General features: G+C 36.9%; 1 protein-coding gene across 1 annotated transcript in view; it reads right to left on the bottom strand.

The window, feature by feature from the left end:
* ERC2 (ELKS/RAB6-interacting/CAST family member 2) overlaps positions 1 to 19237 on the bottom strand; it is a gene marked incomplete at both ends in the record, with an annotated part of 465422 nt that overhangs the window by 204119 nt on the left and 242066 nt on the right. The window lies entirely within an intron of this gene.

Here is a 19237-nt window from a genome sequence, read left to right as displayed (position 1 = left end):
TTCCCAAGATTCCATTTCCTTTTTTATTTTTGTTATCATTCCAACATTTTCACAAAATCATGCATTACTGCAACAAGCTCTTTAACTACAACTCAGTTCAAAGCCCATAGCTGAGTAAATAATTCTATGATTTCCCACCCCTCATGTTTAAAACTTCTTATCACAATAATTTCAAGTTGTTTTTATCACACAGAAACAACTCAGTATCAAAATCTCAGTGTCAAATTATCCTTTTTTACAGCCAGGCCTCATTTTTGCTGCCTTGAATAACTTAGTGTCATCAAAGTGTGTCATGAAACTATTCTGTCTCTTCCAGGCATTTTATAAACACAACGGACAGTCACCACACAGATGTCTTATGGGACTTTTGAAAGATGTCATGACTTGCGAACTCATGAAGAACAACAAATTTGTAAAAGCCACTTAGCCTCCTCACCATGATACTACATTTATCTATGTGCCCACTAACTCTATTTTTTCAAAACAATTTATCTTGATTTGTCCAATACAGGTGTCATAGGTATTGGTAGTTTTCCAAAGCTTATCAGGAACACGTTTTGAAAACAGAGGTCATATTAGACAGTTTCCAGTCCTCTGGTAAAAAGGAAAAATTAAGGAAGTTATACACCAGTGTTTTGAATTCACGTATTTCACCTCAAATTTCTTAAGAACTTAAGAACAAAAACTATTTGGTCCTGACAGCAACTTGGTCTGACCACAGGCTCACCCTGCTTGAACAAGAGGTTGAATTTGATGACCTACTGAGGTCCTTTTCAACCTGAATTATTCTCTGATCCAGTGATTCTATGATGACACAATTATCAAAATTAACAATAAAAAAAGCCCATAAAATTTTAATTTTAAAATTTTTAATGCCCATAAAAAAGGGTTCCAGAAGAAGAAACTCCCCAAGGTCCTTTACTGTAAATACACGAGAAATAAATTGCTTTCAGTTTTTGACCTCATGACTTTATTTTCTGAAAGTACACTTTATATGTCTTGATTATCTTTGGCTATATAGTTTTTCTGGTAGGCTTTTGGCTTCTGACACATTGGAAAATTACTAGTATGAACGCGTTTCATGACTTACTTCTTATTGTGCTTCATGCATTTCATGGTCTGTCTATTTGTTTCACTTCCAGGTTTTATGATTCTATTTTCCTTAACTGGACAAATTTCAGTTTCTTTAAGGATGAGTTTGGGGTTTTGTTTTATTTTAGGAGGAGGTTGATTTTTTGTTTCTTTTGACAGTTTCCTTTATCCTACTGTTTAATTACACTGCTGTCCATTTGGTCTTTCTAAAGCAATTTTTGATAGTTGGTATTGTGGTGGTTTTACCATGCTAGGCAGCTAAATACCACTACTGCTCTCTCACTCCCCCTCCTTAGATGAGGAGGGGAAGAAGTAAAGTAAAGAACAACTCACGGGTTGAGATAAGGATAATTTAATTAAAGGGAAATAATAATAATAATTAATGAAAGATTATTATTAACTAAACAATTTAACAAAAGGGGGAAAAAAAAGGAAAGGGGGAAAGGGAAAAAAAGGGAGGAGAACGAACAAACAAAACAAATAAAGGCTATGTGGAAATGCAGAGGAAAGAAATTACTCTACTTCCCACAAATGAGTGATGCTTGACCACATCCTTGAAGCAGGGCCCCAACGCACGTAGCTGGTGTTTGGGAGGAGGACCGATGTTTTCATAACGAGAGCCCACCCCTCCCCTCTTCTTCCTGTTTCACCTTTTATTGCTGAGTGTGACATCATATGATATGGAATATCCCTTTGGTTGGTTTAGGTCAGCTGCCCTGGTGATGATTCTCTTCTCACTTTTTTGCCCACTCCCTAGGAGGGTTAGAGAGACTCCTGATGCTGTGCCAGCACTGCTCAGCAGCAGACACAACACTGGTGTGATACCATTGCTGTTCTAGCTACAAGTGCAGAGTACACCACTGTATGGGCTGCTGCAGGGAAAGTTAACATCCCAGCCAGACCCAGTACAGGTATCCATTTCCTCTGTCTCTGCAATATGATAATTTTCTTAGAGTAGCCTCCATAATGGCTCTAAAGCTTTTACTCCTTTGACTGTTCCTTTTCATTTCTTTTTAACCAACTTACTTCATGCAGTTGTTGTTGTTTGTTTTTTTTTATTTAAATATAGATTCAATATGTTTCTTTGTTCTGGTAGCTGCAGAATGTGTAGCGAATCTAGATAAAATGCCAGCTGCTACACTGTCATTCTTAGTTCCCAATTTTTACATCAGGTTTCAGGTTCGCTTTATTTATTTGGCACAGGCTAATATTCAGCTTTTTTGTTTAAAAATATGAAACCAGCACAGAGTGGGTAGTATTAACACTGAATATCAGCAGTAGTTACCACAGCTGTACCACATTTGACAACATAATTTGTATTTTGCTTCCTTTCCAGCTTTACATTGTAAATCATGAAACTTCATTCACACCTACAAGAAAGAGAACTTCAAAGGTTCTCTGAACGGGACATATGTCAAGGATGTTTCAGTGGTTTATGAAGAATGAGAACATATTGACTGTTAATACCTATGGATGCACCAAGACAAAATTCCTTAGGTAGTCAATACTAGGAAATCAACACACAAATAGGAAGACATGATGCTCCCAACATACATATTGGTGCTGATGACACCAAACTTGGAGGAGTTGTGGACTCAAATGAGGGCGTAAAGGCCTTACAGAGGGATCTGGACAGGTTGGAGAGCTGGGCGATCACCAACCGCATGAAGTTCAATAAGAGCAAGTGCCGGGTCCTGCACCTGGGACGGGGAAACCCTGGCTGCATGTACAGACTGGGCGATGAGACGCTGGAGAGCAGCCTGGAAGAGAGGGATCTGGGGGTCGTGGTAGACAGCAAGTTGAATATGAGCCAGCAGTGTGCCCTGGCAGCCAGGAGGGCCAACCGTGTCCTGGGGTGCATCAAGCACGGCATCGCTAGTAGGTCAAGGGAGGTGATTGTCCCGCTCTACTCTGCGCTGGTGCGGCCTCACCTCGAGTACTGTGTGCAGTTCTGGGCACCACAGTATAAAAAGGACATGAAACTGTTGGAAAGTGTCCAGAGGAGGGCTACGAAGATGGTGAAAGGCCTGGAGGGGAAGACGTACGAGGAACGGCTGAGGTCACTGGGCCTGTTCAGCCTGGAGAAGAGGAGACTGAGGGGAGACCTCATCACAGTCTACAACTTCCTCGTAAGGGGGTGTCGAGAGGCAGGAGACCTTTTCTCCATTAACACTAGTGACAGGACCCGCGGGAACGGGGTTAAGCTGAGGCAGGGGAAATTTAGGCTGGACGTCAGGAGGGGGTTCTTCACAGAGAGGGTGGTTGCACACTGGAACAGGCTCCCCAGGGAAGTGGTCACTGCACCGAGCCTGGCTGAATTTAAGAAGAGATTGGACTGTGCACTTAGTCACATGGTCTGAACTTTTGGGTAGACCTGTGCGGTGTCAAGAGTTGGACTTGATGATCCTTAAGGGTCCCTTCCAACTCAGGATATTCTATGATTCTATGATTCTATGATATTTAGATCATTTTAAAGATATGAACAATAAATAAAAGTTTTTGTGCCAATGTTAATTAAGTTGATGAAAAATTATGTGGCTGAGGAAGCGTAGAGAAATAAATACAACTTCCATATTATTTTTGTTAAGAGCTAAATACTGCCATGTCTCTCTCAATGACACAGAAGCATGAAAAAGCTCTCGACAAATACAGCAAATCAGAATAAAAATAAAATATTGCATTAAATTTTAGATTTATATGCTTTCAATATTGCAATAAATTTTCAGATTGCAGAAAAAATTAATAGCAATATATATATACTGAATGTCACTGAGGCTAAAAGCCTCAGAAACTTCATGTTGTCTTGAGCAAATTCCATTTGTCAATATTTCTACTGTCAATTTTCCCAAAAGGTACACTTTCCAGGATGGACAAAAAAAAAAAAAAAAAAAAAAAAAAAAAAAAAAAAAAAGAGAGAGAGAACATTTTCTCATAATTGGTAACTTCTACGTGAATGAAAGTAGTCTGAATAGTTTATACAAAATAACATGACATTCAGGATTCATAGTAGTATGTACAAGCTCATAGATTCAAATTATAGACCTAGTTTCCTAGTTTGATACAGAATTTGTTCAGTTATGACATTAAAGAGAGTGAAAAAGTTCTTTTTTATTCCTCAACATATATTCAATGCTAAACATCTACAATTTTCATGAAAATATTGAGTTATATCACATCATCCTAATATTCTGAAAAACACTTAAAATAACATCTTCTGTTACTAACTCACTGAATTTATTATCAGTTATGCTTTCCTTTAAAGCACAAGTGCTATAGTTACATTCTGCTTGTTTTACTGACTTTCAATCACTATATTAAATATCTGGCCAGCTGTTTTTTACTCAATAAATAGTCTTAAGAACAATAAATTTGAAAACAACAACCACAGCAACAACAAGAAACAAACAAACAAAAAAGATCAATCACATAACCTATCAAAGACACCAGACCACCAGACTTCCCAGAACCTTGCTAGAAGAGTTCATGCTTGCTTTATCCATATCTGGGTTAGAAAAAAAAAAAAAAAAAAAAAATCTCATTGCACATGTAGCATAAGTTTTGAAGGAAAATTTAATACATGTGCATCAAACCATGTAATTACAGCATTACAACTGGATTAGTAAATATATCACTACAGAAAGGAGCACTTCTTTAAAAATTGACACCTTTCACCTTTCTAGAGAGACTTAGGTAACCAGCTGAGAAGCATTTTTATATACTAGAATTTAATTATATATATGTATCAATTTAAACTAAACCATATATCCATTTAAACTACTTATTAATTACTCAGAAATTTCAAGTAGAAATATTAATCTGATAGTTCTTCATTGTAAAAGATAGGAACAATAAATATAGCATATTGCAATACAATTATTTAAAATGCTTTAATTAAATGATTCAACTATTTTAAAAATAAAGTGTTGTTTTTATATAAAACTCATGTTTCCTTTTATGATCTTGAAGCTTATGCTTTGTATTTGAGTCACGCTTTCAGCTGAGATGTACTTCAACTTGGGGTGTGGTACAGTCTACAGTGGAGTGGAGGCAGAGAAAAGAGGCTCCAGGGAGTCTTAGTTTTTCAGCACTTCTTAGCGAATGAAGGATTCCTAATTTTTGTTCTCCCTTCCAAAGTTTTCTGTGTGAAATAACTTGGTCAAACCAACAGTAATGTCAAGGAAACAATTTGCATAATGCACCGTATCTATGTCACAACTATGCTGTAGGCTTACCTATCTCCATCTCTGTTACCTGGATGGAGGTTGGCCCTCGGCTGTGGGTATCTCATAGCCTGGGTGGAGCTTGTGAGTACACAGCAGCCCATCACCCCCAGTTCTGCCTCTGGCCCTGTCTCCTCCTCTTGACTGGGCTCCCTGATGGCCTCTTTATCTGGCTCATCACTAGCCATGCCCAAGACTTTGGAGGGAGCCTGTTGCCAGCACCCTACTCTGCCTGCCATGTTGACATCCTGTGGGACTTTGCCTGCCCATAAGGGTGCACAGGGGTCCCTGTGGTTCTGGTCCCTGAGGGAACAGGCTGCCCGTTCTGCAGCTGGGTGGTGAGCCCCTGCCTGCTGCAGCTCTATGTCATGTAGCCCACCCACATTCCTCCTCCTGAGGGCCTGGGCTCTGACCTCCCCATGGCCGACTCCTGCCTAGCCCCAGGCTGCTCCTCAGGGAGCCCCCTCAGTGGACAGGTGTTTTTTGTTGTTGTTTTGTTTGTTTGTTTGTTTGTTGTTTTTTTGGTTTGGTTTGTTTTTTTGGGGGGGTGAGAGGGGCAGGGGAGGAACGATCTCAAACACCTCACTTGCCTCAAACAGCAACCCCCTCCCTGCCCCACCCCTTGCCAGGATGCTCCATGTCCACATGCCACTTCTCCTTGTCCCTGTAACAGCCCACTGATATCCCACGTGAATAAGTCACTTCAGGGCCATTTCCCTCCAAGCCAGGACCTCCATGTGGTAGGAGAATACAGCTGGCCCAGGAGGGTTCCTGGAGGCATCAACAGGCCTTAACAGCTCTGACTGGCATTACCTGGAGTCTTCTGCCACCCACTGCCTACAGGTCCCAGAGCTCCACCTCAACTCAGTCCCAGGCTCACAGCACCAGCAATGACCAAAGAGTGCCTGTGCCCACTTCTACCCCAGCCCAGCCACCTGAAGTCCCTCTAACTTCAGCTGCAGCTTATCTCGTTACCACCATCAGCAGTATTAGTACCCAACTGTTTGTGTACAGTGCCCGCTTCCACTATTATGATCACAGGAGTACTATTTCACAATAATTCAGCATTAGGAAGTTGCATTAATATTCTTCAAATGTCTCCAGAGGTATTTTATAATGTCTGGGCTTTTCAAAATACCACAGCTAAGTGAATGGGGAAAACAACATTAGCAGGGTAATGCAGAAGAACAATTATATGATACTTTCTTTATTACTTCTGAAAATTTTTCAGGATTTAAGCTAGCTTCACCTGTCTACTAGGTAGTTCAGTAAGTGCTTTAATTTAATAGTACTTTATACACATTTGAATTAGGTAGGAAGAGAATGTACCTTGCAGTTGACAACTGGAATACAGCATCTTGAAACAATACTCAAGTATTGAGTTTAGTTAATAATTCACATTTTTTCCACAATTAATTTAGGATACCTTTACCCAAACAACTGAATCTGAGCAATATTTTTCAAAAGTGAGAAAACTGCTGGCATGGAAATTTCTAATCTTTTGCTGGTTCACCAAAATAACAGGTCACCTGAGTATTCTGTAACACATTATCTCTGAATTCTTAATGGACATTTTTTGTTAATACAACACAATCCACAGTACTACATTCTCCATGGGCCTTAGGGAATATACAAGACTGACAGATGGCACAAGGATTTTATTTTTATCTATTTACTGCTCCCTCAGTTGTTTAAGACAGGAGAATGTCAGTCTCTTTCCTCTGGTGAGGGCCTCATCTGCTTTCACAATACAGTGAGTTGTTGATCCATATTCATATTGTAGATATGATTGAACAGACTTCATAACTAGATGAAATAAGGTTGGCATTGCTTTTGTGATTTGTACTCTTTTTTTTTTTTCTTTTTTTTTTTTTTTACACCATATAGACTAGACTGCTCATGTTTCTACACATCAACTCGAATCTGTAGTCTACAAATATTCACAGTAAACCTTTCTAGGTAGGAAAATATTAGGTGAGATTTCATACACTAATTCTCTAGTATTGTTGTGGTATGCTTATTTCACATTTAGAGAAAAGGAAAAAAAAAAAAAAAACAAACAAACAAAGTTTAAGATACTAGTTCATAACATTAATTATTTTAGCTTTTGCCTGTTTCATAAGAAAAAGGTGAAAAAAGCCATTATGCACAAAAGATCAGTCCCAGTGCTGAAAACATGAGAAGCGGATAGCAGGCGTTTAACAGTCTTTTCTAATACGTTTATGAAGAAACATAATGATACTTGTTAGCACTTGGCAACCAAGTGATCTCACAAAATAACACCCAAACAGAAAAGCCGGTCTTGGCAAACCCTGCAGTTGACTGTGAATGGACTTTCTCACAAATTACAGTTCCCATCAACAGATCAGATGTAAATGATGAATGACAATGGATTGTTTCCATTTGTACTTGAGATCTGCTTTCTCAATGACCTTCTAAGTTTATTTTTTTGTCTGTGCAGGGTTGGGTTTTTTAATTATTTTTCTCTTCATGTAAGAAATCTTTGGCAAGGCAGTGGCAAAATTCCCATTAACTTTGCTAGAGCCAGGAATTTACCACATACGCAGGAAAACTCAAAATTCTTTATTCAAAATGAAGGTACTGCAGCACTCATGTGGCACACTGTTCACATTGTTATAATATCCCTTTGAAGTTTAAAAAAAAAAGTTGAGGGGGAGGAGGGAAGGAAGAGATCACATACACCTGGATTTTATCTTTGCCATAGTTTCTAGATAGATAAATTATGGAAGTTCTCAATATGACAAAGCTATGTGACAGCTAACAAGTAGGTGTAAAATGCTCCTTTCAATATGCCAATATACAGCTGAGAAAAGAAATATGACTGATACCAAATAATATTGCTTAAGAAAAGCTCCACGCCACTAAAGAACAAATGCATTTGGAGAAGTATTTCTAATCAATATTACTAAAATATCCACAGAAATATGAAGAACTACTCAAAATGTTTTTTTTTAGAAGGCTAATCTCTTTGATAAAGAATCCAGCTGGATTGCTTATCTCCACATGACAAATTCTCCATACCCTTTGTAACACAGATTTCTGTTTTCTGTGCATAATTCTGTTTTTTCAGATTCAAAGTTAACATTTTTGTAGTTCCTCTACACCACATCAGTGTTATCCATTTAGTTCATTTTTCCCTATCAACAATTATGACATGTTACAGAAAAAATAAAAATGAAAATAAAAAAATAAATAAAAACCTCTCTTTGTATAACTTAGTGAAAACATTGGGACTCCTAAAGTACCCATAACCTGTAAGGCTTATCCCAAGGTATTTCTAGGGAAGGAGTCTTTTACAGATACAGAAAGCTGAACAGACTCCATCCCCTGCTATACCACCGCAAAAGAGAGAGAGAAAGAAATAGAAATCAATAACATACGATTAGAAGGACAGGATCAAAGAAATGCTTGCTAAGGCAGTAGGGACCCTAACTGTAACTTGAAAGAACAGAGAAACACCAGCCTTCTATAAAATTTAATGTACTATACTCCAGTCTTGTTTGTTGTTCAATTATCTGATTATCTTGATAATCCCTGTCAAAATATATATACACCCAAAGCCATAGTAAAAGAAAACTGAACTGCAAATGGCAGTACTCTTGTTTTTCTTCATATCTAGCCATTATAGACTATCCACAGGGAAGTAAGAGACTAGTAAAATTGCCTTGCTTCAAATTAGTTAACATGGTATGCAGTCTTCCTTATCTTTTACATGCTAAAGACTGATTCTATGATCAGATATACTATGATGCTCTTACTGTACCAAGAATTCTATTACATTCATCTGCACTAGGTACCTCAATCATTAGGAAACATGGTATCCTGAGTAACACCACTTCAAAATCTTATAGATTAACAGTTCAGTCCAATAGGTGGAGTACTGGATTGAGTAAGACTAAGTCTCTGTTCCTTAATGGTGCCATTGGCAATCAGGAACACCTTCCATAATTCTTTTTTATTTCTTATGCCTTGTTTTCTTTAAATAAATATAATCAAGTATTTCTACTTTGTAAAATACTTTGAAACCTATTAATACAACATATTATAGAAAAGGTGTCATTTCTTAACTAAGAACTGAAGTTTGTTTTTTTTTTTTTTGTTTGGTTGGTTGGTTTTGTTTTTAATTTAAGACACATTTGGATACTATCTGGCAGTCTGCGTACTGTTTTAACTTGCATGTATTACAAAGGAAAGCTAAGAACCCGAAATAATAACAATTTACTCTCATACTTCCATGATTAAGAAGTAAATATCTGAATACAGCTTTGCTCTAAGTGACTAGAAATTTCAGAAATCTGATCACTTTATGTTTTGTTTTGTTTTAACTTAAAGGTGAAGTACTTTCTCCTTCAACTCCAAGATTATGAGATTTGAAAATCAATTCCTTTTTCCCCATACGTATCTATTTCACCAGGATTAATTTTGCCAGCTAAATTCTGCTCAACTAAAACTAAACAACTCAAAAAAAAGGGATTGGGAAAGTATAACAGTGAGATTTGGTCCCCAAAATCTTCTATTGAAATCTATCCCGTGAAAGCTCCTCAAAATAAACATGATTTTACAATAAGCAAATTAAAGAAATCTTTCTAAGGCACCAAAGTTCTAGACAAAATTATGTAAAGAAGCACCTTCAACTCCCTTCACTTTCCAGTATGTAACACTAGGTAGTCTGTAAGCAATACTGTAGAAGACTATTATAGAACACTTTTCATGAGAAATTAGTGGTATATATCTGGCATATTAGCAACCAGAATAATTCTACTTAGGCTCACCTCAAATAGAACTTTGTCACTGACCAGATGTATTAGTAATAGAATTGCATGCTATTCAAAATGATCTATAGAGTGACAAACAGCAGCAATAGCTAGCACAGGTTACTAACAAGTAGATGGAAGAACAAATTACGAAATTAGCTGAGAGCTCAGTTTGATGCAGACCACAAGGAAGGTTTTGAAAACCTTTTTACTTTTTTCATCCAGGCTATCAAATTTTTGATTAAAAAGTGTTCTAAGCATATTAATGAGCTACAAATATAACAAACTATCTAGAGATATTCTTTCATTTGGGAAAAATGAAAGTTTTAGGTAACATTTTAAGCAATGCCTAAATTGGAAAATCTATGCTCATACATATTTTCATTGTGCTACTTTTATATTACAGGGTTAAACTCTCCTATATTCATCTTATATTGAAGGGAGCTATACAAATAGGGTCAGTCATTTTATTGCAATTTCACTTTGCAGAATTTCAATCTAAATCATTGTTTTTGTCATTGATTATAATTTATGTAATATAGGGTGTTTAAATACATAAGTTAGTAAAATATTAGACAAGGTATAAGTTAATGTTGAAGTTAAAAATGAACTATACATGAATTGCTATATTGGACAGTCATGTGCTGAAATACTAACATCTATTATAATGAGGTTATTGATGTAGAGTTGACGTATGACTTGATTTGCAGATGCCCTACTAACTAACCTTTTGCAACTATATCTCAGTGTAAACCTGTGGTAATTATTGCTGGGAAGGGAGAGGTGATTTAACTGAAATGTTTCTTTTGATGCATGTTGAATGTGATTGCCCCCTGGGGCCTACAGGAGTCCCACATGTGAGTTATTACACAAATTAGGGGGGGGGGGGGAATCACATTAAATTTTTCCTGTTTCCTATTGTTGCACGTTTGTTTTTTCAAATAGGATCTTTTTCTTCCAGTGTCTCTTCACATATGCCCCCTCCAAATAACAAATGATTTATTAAAGCACATAGTAGCAATAAGTGTTGCTTAATCTAAACATGAAAAGCTTGTCAATAATTGCAGTTCACAAGTTTCTAAATATACTAGAACATACAAATATAAGTTTGTTTGCAAATCAAGATGTCCAGGTTTTATTCTTGGGTACTGAATTCATTGAATTAATGTCATTTAGACAACACTGAAAAATGTGTTTCTTACTAAACTGTAAAAACTAAGATCAGAAAGTTAATGTTATTTGCACAGGTACTTATAATACAATACTCTAGGCTTCTAGAAAAAAGGAAGGACTTGACAAGTACATACAACAGTTCTGATAATGTTTTACCTACCGAACATTTTTTATATTATGGGTGGTTAAAAAAATGTAGCACAGAACACAGTCACTTCTGCCAGACTACCAATTATGACAAAGAAAAAAAGATTTGAGAGACTGTGAGTCTTGTAAAAAAATGATCTTCGTATGATATTTTCACGGATTGTCTGTAGGGACATTTTATAACAAGAGCAGTTTTGGATTCTGGGGATTACACTGCACAACGAAAACAAATGTCAGTGTAAATCCCCAAAGAAAAAACACTTCTGCTATTGATCCTCAGACCTACCAATCAACCTTCCTGCCCTCTGTAGACTCTCAAATACTTTTCTTCATCTGAAACCTTTTAGAAATTTTTTTCAACATAATCTTAAACTACTGGCTGAAGTTCAACATACATTTCAGCAACACATATGGAATTTATCCACAACTTATGGAACTTCCACAGGCCAAGGAAAGAGAATTCCTGAATGTCCATCCACATTTAAAATCTGAACTTATATTTATATTGTTAGAAATCTAAATATAAATACACTAGCTGTGTCTTCAAAAGTCTTGTGTCTGTCTTGATTAGTCTGATTTCTGCTTCTAATCAAGTAATTGTTTGTTTCTCTGTTTTTGTTTTGTTTGTTTTTAATATATTGCACTATATCATCACAGGCTTATTTGTTCTTACTATTACCCCCTACCTCAAAGATTTTTTACAGATTGGTTATCAATGCATTACAGAAAAAAAAAAAAAAAAAACAGTTTTGTTACATCCTACTTTTTCAGAACGACTATTAAAAATTTATGTTGTGCTACATGAAAATGACTGCTTTAAAAGGCATTGCAATTCCTGACTTTTCCTAGATATTCACCAGGAAGAAAAAATAAATTCCCTGATCTGTGTGAAATTTATGTTATACATTTTTCTGAAGGCTGAACGTTTTTGAGGTTTTACTTATTAGCTATACTCTCTGTCTTGGCAAAATCCAGCTATAACTAGAGAAGCAGAGAAACACCAAAGGAAGTACCCATTAATATATCACTAATACACATAATTGTCATCTACTGTACTAGATTCTCTCGTTTGCTAGTACATAACTCTTGCTTCATAAGGATAAAGCTATTTGATATGTATATAATGCTGATTTTCTTACAAATTGGTCAAGCTTCAATTTAACCACTCAAAAAGAAGAAACTTTCCAGTCCTCAAGGAACATAAAATTTGAAAACAGAGACAAGCGAGAACATATTTTGGTTTTCAAGCAATAAATAGAAAAGAGTTCTGTTGATGTGCTACAGAAAATTAACATAAAACATTGACCTCTGTATTTCATAATATGTTAGTTCATTAATGTAACAGACTACATATGGAGATTTAGCCAAAAATACCAAGGATTGCGCACTTAGAACTGACTCACTTGTTCAAAAAGTATTTGCAACAGCTTGAACAAATGTATCCAGTCCAAAAATATATATATATATATCTGATGGCAGGCATTTTAGCAAGAGGCAACACCTTTACAACATTCACAAGCCATATCAAATTATTTCCCTTGCCTCTAACTTAAGTCTACAAGCCTATAACTCACCTGTATGTTCTAAAGGATACATTGTTCAGAACACAGAGAAAAAAAAATCAAGAGCAATCACCTATTTCCCATTATGCCTGGCTCACAGCTGAATGAGAAGTAGGGAACAACTGTACTCAGAGCTAGTACACCCACATGCACGCTACAGAGAACAGAAAAGAATGGCGTAAGAGGCAAAATCCCAGTCTTATCTCTATCTTTCCCCACCATAATGAGCAGCCTTCTTGAGACAGAAACATACAGGACCCTCTAAACACAGCATTTCTAAAACCATACAGAGAGGGATAAGCCCAACATCAGATACATGCTTAAACTAGAATTCACTTCTAATTCAATAGCTCATGATTTTAACCTCTTAAAAGGTTGGGCCTTTTCATTACGTATGTATTTCAGCACTAATAGATACAAAGCTGTGTATTTATGCAATGAATTCTCTCCTGCCTTATGTCAGCTATATACACTAATACCTGTCTGCATAACAGTCACAACTGTTTCCTCTGTCTCTAAACTGATTACACTGTTCTGTTCATTTTTATTTGCAAGGATTCATCTCATTTCCTAGCTTCCTCTTTTTATTAATATTAGAGTTCAGAAGTCTTTGAGACAATGCAGTAGTAAATACACTGCAATAAGAGAAAAATCATAACAAATGAATGTCAGGTATATCACTTGTTTAGGCCATGCTTTTATTTTAAGAGACACAGACATAGCTTATGGCAGTGTGCAAGGTCTTATGTATATTTGGCATTTGTAGAACTATTATGGAGATGAAAATTGTATGCTGAAGAATGGAGTGAAAAATAGACAAATCCAAGCTTAAGGATTCACGCTGAATACATGTGAAATCTCTTGGGAGTTATTTTTTTTTATAAAATACCATAGATATTGACATGGCAATAATCAGACAGCAATAATACCACCTACCCTGTCTTCCTGTCTTTTTTTTAGTAAGACTTTCTCTTAATTGTGCTTTATATATCATCTAAGAATAAATTTCTACCCTAAGAGATACAATTGCCTCAGGATGCCTTTTGCCTCAGGATGTCCAGCAGCAAACCAAGGCACAAGTGCTGGACTCAGTTTATAAGAGCTAGATGTTTGCACCTGGAAAATGTAATGTGTACACACCCTGTTTCACAGTACTTCAGGATCAGAGCATTGGTAAAGCTGCCTGTATATATTTGAAATCAATGAGAACTACACATTCTTACTCAAAAATATATATTTTTTTTAGTGAAAAAGCTCTTTCCAGAATGTAGAATGCTGTCCAGAGAAAATCCAAGTTATCTGAAAGAAGATTTTGACAAATGATTTTGCTGGGTCCTGCACCTGGGACGGGGCAACCCTGGCTATACGTACAAACTGGGTAATGAGATGCTGGAGAGCAGCCCCGCAGAGAGGGATCTGGGGGTTGTGGTTGACAGCAAGTTGAATATGAGCCTGCAGTGTGCCCTGGCAGCCAGGAGGGCCAACTGTATCCTGGGGTGTATCAAGCAGAGCATCGCTAGTTGGTCGAGGGAGGTGATTGCCCCGCTCTACTCTGCGCTGGTGCAGCCTCACCTCGAGTACTGTGTGCAGTTCTGGGCACCACAGTACAAGAAGGACGTTAAACTGTTGGAGAGTGTCCAGAGGAGGGCAACAAAGATGGTGAAGGGCCTAGAGAGGAAGACTTATGAGGAGCGGCTGAGGTCGCTGGCCCTGTTCAGCCTGGAGAAGAGGAGGCTAAGGGGGGACCTCATCACAGTTGACAACTTCCTCATGAGGGGGAGTGGAGAGACAGGTGACCTATACTCTGTAAACACCAGTGATAGGACCCACAGGAAGGGTGTTAAGCAGAGGCAGGGGAAGTTTAGGCTGGACATCAGGAAGGGGTTCTTCACCGAGAGGGTGGTTGCACACTGGAACAGGCTCCCCAGGGATGTAGTCACTGCACCAAGCCTGTCTGAATTTAAGAAGCGATTGGACTGTGCACTTAGTCACATGGTCTAAACTTTTGGGCAGACCTGTGTGGTGCCAGGAGTTGGACTTGATGATCCTTATGGGTCCCTTCCAACTTGGGATATTCTATGATTCTAAATAATCCAAGTGTTTAAAACATTAGGAGAATCAAAGATTTCTAACAGGTAAACCAGAGAAAAGGTAAGAACAATAGAAGCTCTGTAGAACAGCGCACAGTATTAAACTTTTTAGCTTTCTTTTCGAACTTATTCCTGCACCTCCCTTGTGACATGTACACATGGGAGAGTTTGCATAAAGTTTCCATACAGGAGTGTTTCTATACCTGATATAGATATAATTCCATGACATTCAATTCACTTATTAAATCAATAAATTTATGAAAAGTATAATCAGACAGAAGTATCTATTTAGTTTGCCTTGAGGTTTTTGTTGTTTTATTTGCTATTACAGTAAGTTTGAAAATCATAATCAAACCCAAACGTTCTCAAGTTATCAATGTTATCCACGTTTTTTCCTTCTCAATTCTATAGATTTAACAATGTTATTGGAATGAACTTTTTCCGTGCAAGAACCAGGAAAATATATCTCAGGAAGCAAGTATGTTTCACATGTTATAACATTTCAGGGTCCTGAGAGGAGATTTGTTTAAGGAATTGTATACAGCATTATTACATTACCCCTAAGTTTCTTAACTCTGCATTTCTCTTAAAAAAAAAAAAAAAATCATTTTAAGACTCACAAAAAAAAAAAAAAAAGAAAAAGAAAAAATTAAGGCATGTTAGATACACTGTTCTCAAAAAGCTTCATGATAAAGTGTTCAAGAATCAGCTCTCTTGCAGTGGTGCTTTACGTAATATATGACCATCACATCTGGCAAGATATGCACAGGTCTGCCCTTGATTTGTGGAAGGAAAAAGCAGAAAACCTCACAACTATTCTCCATTCCCAAGAATTAATCTCAAGTCTGGCTTCCTGATGTTTTCAATTTTCAAGTGATCCAAATAACCCCCTCAAAACCACACCTGAAACATCACTCACAATTATAGCTGAGAGCTGAGAGAGAGCAAAGTGTTTTCCCTCCCCAGACATGCAAGGACACTCTCTGTCACAGCAGAAGATCTGGAGTGCTCTGAGATGTGGCCATCAGAGACAACCTTGTCCTACAAGGGTTGATGCTAGGATATGAACAAGCTTTGAAAAGCTTTTATCTGAAAACAGAGCGTAAAGTGTTATAAATATGCATGATGCTACAAGCCTTAGGAACTACTATATACTAAATGAAGCTTCAAAGAAAATAGAGACTTCCTAACTTCCTCAAACCTACCAGAAAGCAAGCAGACAGCTGAATGGGTAAAGCTTCAGCCCCTGCGTAAGCTGTGCAAAATGGATAGCACTTCAACTGAAATATTCAGTTTGGCCCAAATGTCTCCCTGAATGGCACACAAACAATTATCATAGATTTCCTATTACATCTCTTCCAGTGCTTCTGCAAAAGGGATTGAGACTTGGCTGAGTAAATGTAATTTGTCTAGTTTAATTGTTCTTCAGCACTCAGCTGAGCTTATCACAGTTAACCAGCAGGGAATACAATCATTCCATCAGGCCAGAGAATTTTAGTATACACATTAGCAGCTCAATACATCATTCACAGATGTAACAAGTACACTACAGACGTGAGGACTGTGTGTTATACATATAAAAACTGGTAGAAGATGGTTTTGTTTTTGTTTTCTTCTAATGAAGCAGTAATGAGGAAACGTGGTCAGAACCTAAGGGTTCACTAAGCAATAATTCAGTATTAGAATACCAATACCAATTAATTAGAATGCCAATTAATTTTATTTTTGATTAGTAGATGGATAGTGCTCCTAGAAACCAGTTTGGTTTTCGAAGTATAAATCTCATTTCATGCGTCTCCCCACAAATCTTGCCTCATTTAAATTCTTAGGTCATGTTACAACTTATTTTAATTAATAACTCTACATATTATTTATAAACTGAAGTTTAATATCAATTGTGATCAAGTATTCTGCTCTGTCAAGTTATTTATTTAGTCAACTCTTATATCTTGAATTTAATTCTGTATATGTTCACATCAGTAGAATAATTTCAGTTTATAGTCTGCCAACTGAGGAAAGTACTGTATCCTTGATAAGAAAACGCATTTACCTATCATGTACTGCATTATCACATACTGCATCATATGCATCCTTTTGAACACACGCCTAAAAACTTCTAACCTAGAACACTCACAAATCTTCACACTGAGCCTTGCAGAAAGCAGATGTGTTCCAGCCCTGCAACCAGGTGTTTGCACCTAAATGTTACAGGAGTATATGTTTATCTTATGCCAAATGCACTAAATAGCTTTATTGTGACCAAGTATAAAAGCCTCAAATGAAAATCAACCTGAAATGACAAGCTATACAGGCCAATTAAAATCAAAAATGCATCCACCAGTGCTTTTGGTCAAATTTTTTAAAAGGAGAAACTTGTACTTTAAGATATATTATATATGCAGTTATAAGTATAATATATATATAAATATATATATATATTTATATATACACTTATACATACATACATATATATATATAATGCAGTTCTAGGTATTTTATGGCTTAATTTGTAAAGGCAAACAAGCCATTCTCATTCAGGTGAATTTGCCTACACCATGAGCCATGCAGTGACAGCCAGCCTAATTCACTAAAGAAGCAAGGTGACAGAGAACGTACAAACATGTTCCCCTGCCACGAACACAATGGTCACCATTAAGGAAGGCAGGGGAAGTAATAAGCCAAGGAAATACGGGAATGTTTTAGACACGGGAAATATAATAACCAGTTGAGAGCAACAGTTTTACTTATGCCAGGAAAGGCAGGACTGGCTGTTCCAGCATGTCAGCAGTGCAAACAACCAACGCTCACTTCCCTGTGTTCCTTCTCAGAGCTACTGGAGGGAAGGGAATGAAAAGCACCTACTAATAGGCAGAAACAGTTGGGATCATCTCCTTTTCACTTTTTCAGAAGCTTAGCAAGTGTAGGATGAGCCACAACACATAAATACTTACATTACTGAAAGCAATTTCTTAAAGTATACAACATGAAACTATTAACATTTTAAGGCATAGTAACTGAGAAATGAGAATTCTTAGTTAACTGGTTTTCATGAACTGTTCTTAGTAGGCAAATGCTTTATAGCTAGTGAATGGCACAGAGGACCTATATGACAGACAAGCTTTTTCTTTATAAATTTAGGCTGTTCAGCTATGCTGCTTCCATTTGGTAGACCTGTTCCCATTACATGACTTGAAAGTTCCAACTTTAGCAGTTAATCTAAGACTCTAGGAATGACTTCTATCCTCTAGTGATCACACTGCTCCGACAGATTTCCAAAATATGAAAAAACAATAAAGCTATAAGATATCCTTTTTACTGTTTCTCATTAACTACAAGTAGCTGCTCAACACTGAAATTTGTTTGTTTTTTTTTGATATATCACATTATCAAACCAAATACTTCACGAGGTGTTATTACTACTATAATGTGCAGTAGAATGTACGGTTATACAATCAGTATGTAAGCCTAAGGTTATAAACTACACAAAACATTACACAGATGCATAAATAACATATATTTGCTGAACTTGATTCTGACACAGCTTCAACAAAAAACAAGCCTGAAGACAGGCGTAGTGTTAATTTCTCCATTTTGTATACAGGAATGCATGAGAAATACAATACTGTATGAAGCAAGCGAGGGTCAAACTCCATCTATCAGAAATTTTCCAGAAAACTATTATATTAACCAGATCAAACAAAAAATGACATATTGCACTGTAAATTAGGCTTACCTATAAACTCAGGGTACAGAGACATCAGTGTTGCTGACAGAACTCAGTACTTCTCTTCATAGTTTTTCACGGTCAGCTCTCAGAGAACAGTTTTTAAGTCAAGCATCAAACTTGTGTTGTGGTCTTTAATACAAATTCCCTAGAATTCCCTGGTAAGCAACGTATCATTTAACCAGATCAGCTAGTTATTGTTCAAATCTCAACACTTGAATTCTAATAATTTACTGTAGAAATTCTCCTAGAACAAGGTTCAAAGTCTACCTTGGAAAAAGAAGAGATATAGGAAAACTTTTTTATTTATATATATAACATTTAGAAAAAAAAGTTCCTGTTCTAGTAATGAGAAGAGATCTGTCAGATGAGACACTGATAGCTCTCTCCAGTGCTTCTCTATGTTTCACACAGACTCAGTGATCCTTATGGGTTCCTTCCAACTCGGGATACT

The sequence above is a fragment of the Netta rufina genome (assembly GCF_964035555.1).
Source record: "Netta rufina genome assembly, chromosome: 10".
NCBI classification, from domain to species: Eukaryota; Metazoa; Chordata; class Aves; order Anseriformes; family Anatidae; genus Netta; species Netta rufina.
The sequence above is the reverse complement of the archived record's forward strand: the minus strand, read 5'-3'. Positions and strand labels throughout refer to the sequence as shown.